The 6,319-nt window shown below is 34.5% G+C and overlaps 1 pseudogene; it reads right to left on the reverse strand.

Annotated features, from left to right (window-relative positions):
• Nucleotides 1-1,259: 1,259 nt before the first annotated feature.
• LOC112829768 (regucalcin pseudogene) lies at nt 1,260-1,882 on the reverse strand (annotated as a pseudogene).
• Nucleotides 1,883-6,319: the final 4,437 nt, after the last annotated feature.

The following is a 6,319-nucleotide window of genomic DNA, read 5'->3' on the forward strand; positions in this document are numbered from 1 at the left end:
GAAACTTTCTATCTTAAGATAGGAAGATTTGAATACATGAAATTTTAATGAATTTTTACAAATGTATTTACATTTCTCACTAACATTTTACAAAAGAACTAGAATGAGTTAAAATTTCATGTTTTACTGTCTACAACTGTAGTTGTAAAAGGCAACTATAATAAAGCTTGAAATAAAATTATTTTGTTTCAAAGCTAAAGCTGATTATCTTCAAATAAGTCATTTAAGTTTTGGGGAGCTATGTTTACTAATCTCTAAAGTATAATGCTGTCTTACTCACAAGGTGATATTATTACAATTTCTCCCAATTTTGCCTTAGCCTAGAGCAATAACAGAAGCCTACCTCAATGTAATACTGTCCAGTCAATGTGGGAACAGGGTCCGAGGCTAGTGGTTACAAAGCTAATTCTGCACTAGCAGGCAGGGTCTAAAATTAGTTTGGGACAGAGTTTTCCTTTATCAGACAGCACACAGCCAATATTTCTTTTTTATTATAACATATGAATTATTCTCATTTAAAAATCTTTTTTTAAAAATGAACTCAAATTATTTCGTGGAAAAAGATTTTATATATTGATTATTAAAATCTGTCAATATAGCTGTATCCCAAGACCAGGAAACTCATATCCTACTATATAATTCCAAGCAAAATTTAAAATGGCATTGAATATATATTATTATAGCAGATAAATCAGGTAGAACTGAATTTCAAATACTCACCATCAAAGATATATGATAAAACAGATGGAATCTATGAAAATGTATACCTTATTTGATATTGCTTTCCATGAATAGTTTTTTTGCATATTTCCAAGAGTTATATAAATGACATAGAAGGTGTGTTTTTCTTGACTTTTTGATGCAAGCCCTCCATATATGAGACTTTATACAATAATGTTATTAACTTTTACTGTAGGAGCAGATATGTATATGTAATTTCAGTCGAGTTATTCTAATGTGATTGTGGGATGATAGAACTATAACACATCTACTGTAAAGAATAGAGATAAAGAAAAACTTCTTTGTATTATCTTCTTATATTTTCTCTTCGGTTTTTAGGAGACAGCATTCCATATTATTAAGTGGATAATATATAGCTATGCCTAAAATCTTTAAAATTAAAAATTTTCTTCCAAATTATAGCTAACATCCAGATTGAGTTCTATGGTAAATAGCTTTTTTTTTTTTTCCATCCTACAGTTATCTATTCGACAAGTAAGAACCTTTTCATAGGAGTTGAGGAAGAGGCAGCTTACTAGTTACATACATATGAAAAAAATACCAGCAGTATTAAGAGGAATAATAAGAAGGCATATACAGATCTTTCCCATCTGCAGGTCATAGTCAAAGGCATCCAGAGAGTAGGACAGACTGTCAATGTAACAAAAGATTTTTGTGGTCCAGGGACCAATCCAACCCATTGGAGATGTCCACCTGGTCGAAGTACTTGTCCACGTGGTGGTCAGGAGAGAGGGAGTACAGAGACTTCTGGTGGGGATCCAGAATGCCAGGGCTCTTTCCTCAGCCATGGTGTCCCCAGAGTATCTCCCAGCGGGATCTACCTTCCTGTCATTGATTTGGTTGTTTTTCTTGTCTTTATCTACTGTGGCTGGGACAACTGCAGACTGATCTTCCCAGTTCAAAGTGCAGAACTTTTTTCCAATGGTGGCGACCTACATCAGCTCCTGACTGGTGAAGGGCCACAGAACTAATGGGGGCATCCAGTCACTTGCTGCACTGGCTTGCTGAGTAAATCCCACTGGCAAACCTTTTTGGCAGGAATATCTAAAAAAAGCAGAGAGTTGGATGACTCCTCCCATACTGGAGACTCACAGCACCAGCAGTTCTCCAGCAAAACACATTGAATCTTAATGGAAGACATTGTCATGGGGGAGATCTTGGCGCTGGTGACACTTGGAGAGCTGGCTCCTAGGTAGCTTTTGAATTCCTGTTTATGTGTTCTAGTAAGTCTTAGCTTTGACTTCCATTATCCATTTTTATGTATATGCCAGTATATGATGGTTGAACCCCCTAGTTGTATTACATAGTCCTAATAGTGTCTTTCAATTCCCTTATGTTCTACTCTGATTATTACATTTTAGCATGTAAGAAATCTATTGAAATTTTAAGCCCACTCAAACCTTTCTGCCTAGGTTAATTTTTTGAATCTTTGAGTTACGAAGGCTACTTACCAGGTTTTTCCTGTTAATTGTATTTTTAGTCCCTTCTGGCAAATTCAGAATTAATTTCCCAATAACATGAGGATGTAACATTCAGCACTGGTGAAACTCCACAGAAGCAGAAAGGAAGTGTACATTAATTTTGCACCCCAACAACCTAAATGTTGTGTTCTATAACTGCCCTTCTTTGCTAACTGGGGAAACTTTGTGCTGGGAATTCCTTCCAGGAAAAAAAAATGAAAAAATGATACTTAACTGGTTGTAGTGGAAGAATGTAAGATATTCACATTCAGGATTCACCAGTGAGGAGGGCATTGAAAAAAATAGCCAAGGGGTTGACATATATATCCCAAATAATCTTGGGATCTATCTGCAAGGATCTAACCACTTAAAAACTTGCAACAAGTTTGGATCTATCTGCTTAAAAAAATCTTTGTCCTTATGTAAATTCTTTCCTATGAAAGCCATTTTCTTGTGGTTACCATGGGGATTACATTTTATAATTGCCCAAGTATATACTGTTAAAAAAAATTCAACCGAGTAAATTTTAAAGATGTAATTAACTTTATTAAACGATGCATGAATCAGGCAGCAAGTAGAGGGGAGCTCCAAAGGGCTACAGAAAAGGAAAGGTTTTTTTAAGGTAGAGAGGAAGTGAAAAAAAGGAAGTTATTAGCAAAGAATGTGTTGTTTTAGACACATTTGCCCTCCTAAGGGGTTTATCACTAATTATCAGTAATTTCCTAATGCTGACCAGGAAATTCCCATATTGACAGGTCAGAGGTTACATTTCTGGGAGGTTGAAACTGCAGTCAGGTTAGGTATTAAGTCTTAGTTTACTGACTTGGGACTTTAACCTAAGTGATGCCCTTTTAGGCCTCTGGTTTATGGTTCATTCATTCATTCATTCATTCATTCATATTGTTGTAGGCTGTCTGCAGAGACCTGGCTGGCGGCGGTGGGGGTGAGGAGATGATAGGTAACTGTCATTGTGCTGAGCCCGAATTCCCCCAAATTAACCACAGTTTACCAAGAAGTCTTCCCTTGGAGGTTGCAAGCCTTCAGTAGACTCTAGAGTTCCTTACATCAGACAGATTCTGCCATGTAAATTTTGTCTAGGTGGGGTGACAGATCCCTGATGCTTTCTACTGTACCATCTTCCCAGAATCTTCTCATGAATTTCTTTTTAACAAATATATTTCAAAATGATTATAGCACAAGCATTACAGCTAAATTTCAAGTAAGAAGCTGACTCTAGAGGGGCTCCTGGGTGTCTCAGTCAGTCAAGCATCTGCCTTCGGCTCAGGTCATGATCCCAGGGTCCTGGGATTGAGTCCCACATCAGGCTCCCTGCTCGGCAGGGAGCCTGCTTCTCCCTCTTCCTCTGTCTGCCGCCCCCCTTGCTTGTGCTCTCTGTCTCTCTCAAATACTAAATAAAATCTTAAAAAAAAGAAGTTGACTGTAGAATATAGTTTAAATTATTTCTTCAATGTTCACTGTTTCTAAGATTGCATAATCTTATGAAGAATTAATTTCTTTTTTAAAATATTAGGGAGGATGAAAGACATTGCTAAAAACAATAAAACCAGTTCCTAGACTACTTAGATATGGTTTCTCAGGAAAGCAATCTGAGGCACAAATGTCTATAGGATTGCTGTGGCTTTGGATCATAAACAGAAAATAGAATGAGCAGCATACAATTAAAGATATGATGGGTATATTAGGCAAGTGGGAAAAATCAATCACAGTCTTCCAGGAATCCCCAGCATCTGAAGCTCCCTGTTTTGTCTCCACATCCAGGTTATGAACCATGAAGTTAAGTCCATGGACGATCTTCCCTTAGTCCTCTAGGAGAGCTGCCAGCCACTGGCTTCTCTTTGATAAATAGAAAGCAGCTGTTTTCTCAAGGAGGGCTATTAATCTCCTCACAAGATGAAACTAAGTGGGAAAGCTGAGAAATGCTTTGTAATTAGTGATTCATGCACTCCTTGCCTAAGAATAAAAAATCTTTGAAGCAGTTTCTGCTTGGAAGATGGATAAGTTTTAACTGATACACAGTTACCTTAAGAAATCAGGGTATACCAAATGGAGTCTAAACTTAAAGCTTCTAATTTAGGGTAACTATTACCTAAAGAGGTATATTTGTTTGGATTTCTTGTTGTCGTGGGATATAGAAAAGAAAAAACAACCTGGTTTATTCTAGAAGGTGCCCACTAACTGAAGTTTTTCTTTTTGGTAATCATTTAACTTAGTTTATGGCATCTACTCAGCTGTATTTTAGGGATAAAATACTGCAACATAGCGATTCAGGTTTTAGGAAATGAATTTCTTGGACATTAAGGAGGGCACGTGATGTAATGAACACTTGGTCTTATATTAGACTGGGTATTATATAAGACTGATGAATCACTGAGCTCTACCTCTGAAACTGATAATACATTATATATCAATTAATTGAATTTACATTAAAAAAGTTAAAAAAATGAATTTCTTTGAAAGAAATAGTACATGTATCTCAAATTGTATAGCAGCCATTGGACAATTCTAGTACTTTTCAATATTTTGAACATGAGATTCCCTTTTTATTGTCATGCATATTATTTAAAGTCATTTATATTATTTTAATGTCCATCAATAGAAAAAATAATGATCTAAAATTTCTGTGAAACCACAGTTAGAAGAGCATGTATTTTATTAATCAAAGTAACCATCTCTCTAAATGAAATTAAATAAGTTAATTATGCAACCATGTAATAATGCATGGAACATGCTAATGGCTCAATATATTTTTCATTGTTTGATACTTTAAAAAATAGTAATATGGTTAAAATCATATTTAGTCCACAGTTTTTGCATATGAATTAAATGATACTTAGCAATAATTCAGTAGCTCTCTTCCCAAACCCATAATCAGAAACCCAGAGCCTTATATAGCAGAACTTGTAAGGGACAAGTATATAAATGTAAAAGTTGAGGAAGCCTTTCCTCTAAGAATTTCAGAGTACTTCATGAATCTGTGTTGATGGAAATCATTTGGGATTAATTCACATTTGAATTTGGAAAGCCTTTGTGTTCTTGTGATTATATCAACTGTTTCTTTAGGTTAGCCAACCTGAATTATAACAAAAATATTAATTAATTAAATCCCATAAATATATAATGAGCAACTACTTTGTGCAAAGCTCAGAGGTACTGTTACTGTCTTTGTCGAGCTTTTAATCCAATGGAAGTAGATGGAAGCTGAAATTATTAGTTATTAGAATATAGATTTAAAAGAATCCAATGGGAATACCAGGGAAGGGGAGGTTAATTAATACCAATTCACTCAATAATTGCATAAGGTCCTTATTTTTAGTAATCAAGAGATTAAAATTGTTAATTTCATGGATTTGATGGCTAGATGGCATTCTAGTGGATCAACTTCCAACAAAAAAGTGGTACAAAAAAAAATTCCCTAGACAGTACAACAAATGCTTTAGAAATCTGAGAGGTTTTGCCCTTCTTAAAAAACAAAAACAAAAGCAAAGACAAAAACACCTCAACAAAGTGCTTTGGCATCGAACCTAAAAAGGAGCATTTATTTTTAAAAAAAAAATACAGATTCTCTCGTTATTTCAGCACACTATTCCACTTGGAGCTAGAAATATTTGTTTCCCAACCAAGTGTAAGTGCAAAATTGCCAACAGTTTATGGGAAAATTAAATATCCAATTGGTATGAAGTGATCTTTTGTTTTTTAAGCCCTAAACTATTCTTTTCCAACATTTTTACAGCATTTACAATATTTCTGATAAAATATGTCTCAAAGTATATTAAGAAGTTCCATTTAAAATTTTCTTATATAAGCCAAAATATGTTAGGTAAGTAGTTTGAATATAAGAATAATATCATTTTTCTCTTAATGTGATGTAGAATTCTATACTTTGTCTTATGAAATTATATATTTTTACTGATTACATGTACATATGTGTCTGTGTACATTGTTGTTTTTGTTCATTGATGATATAACTCACTATTCTCCAAGTTTTTGACTGGTGGACAAAAAGTTATAATATTCATGAACTTAATATTGATAAATAAGGAGGTAACTGTGCTTCTACACTGACTTTTATCATTCTTCTACACAGTCACTTTCATTTA

Source organism: Callorhinus ursinus, unplaced genomic scaffold (assembly GCF_003265705.2).
Source record: "Callorhinus ursinus isolate GAN/ISIS: 27379988/994484 unplaced genomic scaffold, GSC_fseal_2.0 scaffold21, whole genome shotgun sequence".
NCBI classification, from domain to species: Eukaryota; Metazoa; Chordata; class Mammalia; order Carnivora; family Otariidae; genus Callorhinus; species Callorhinus ursinus.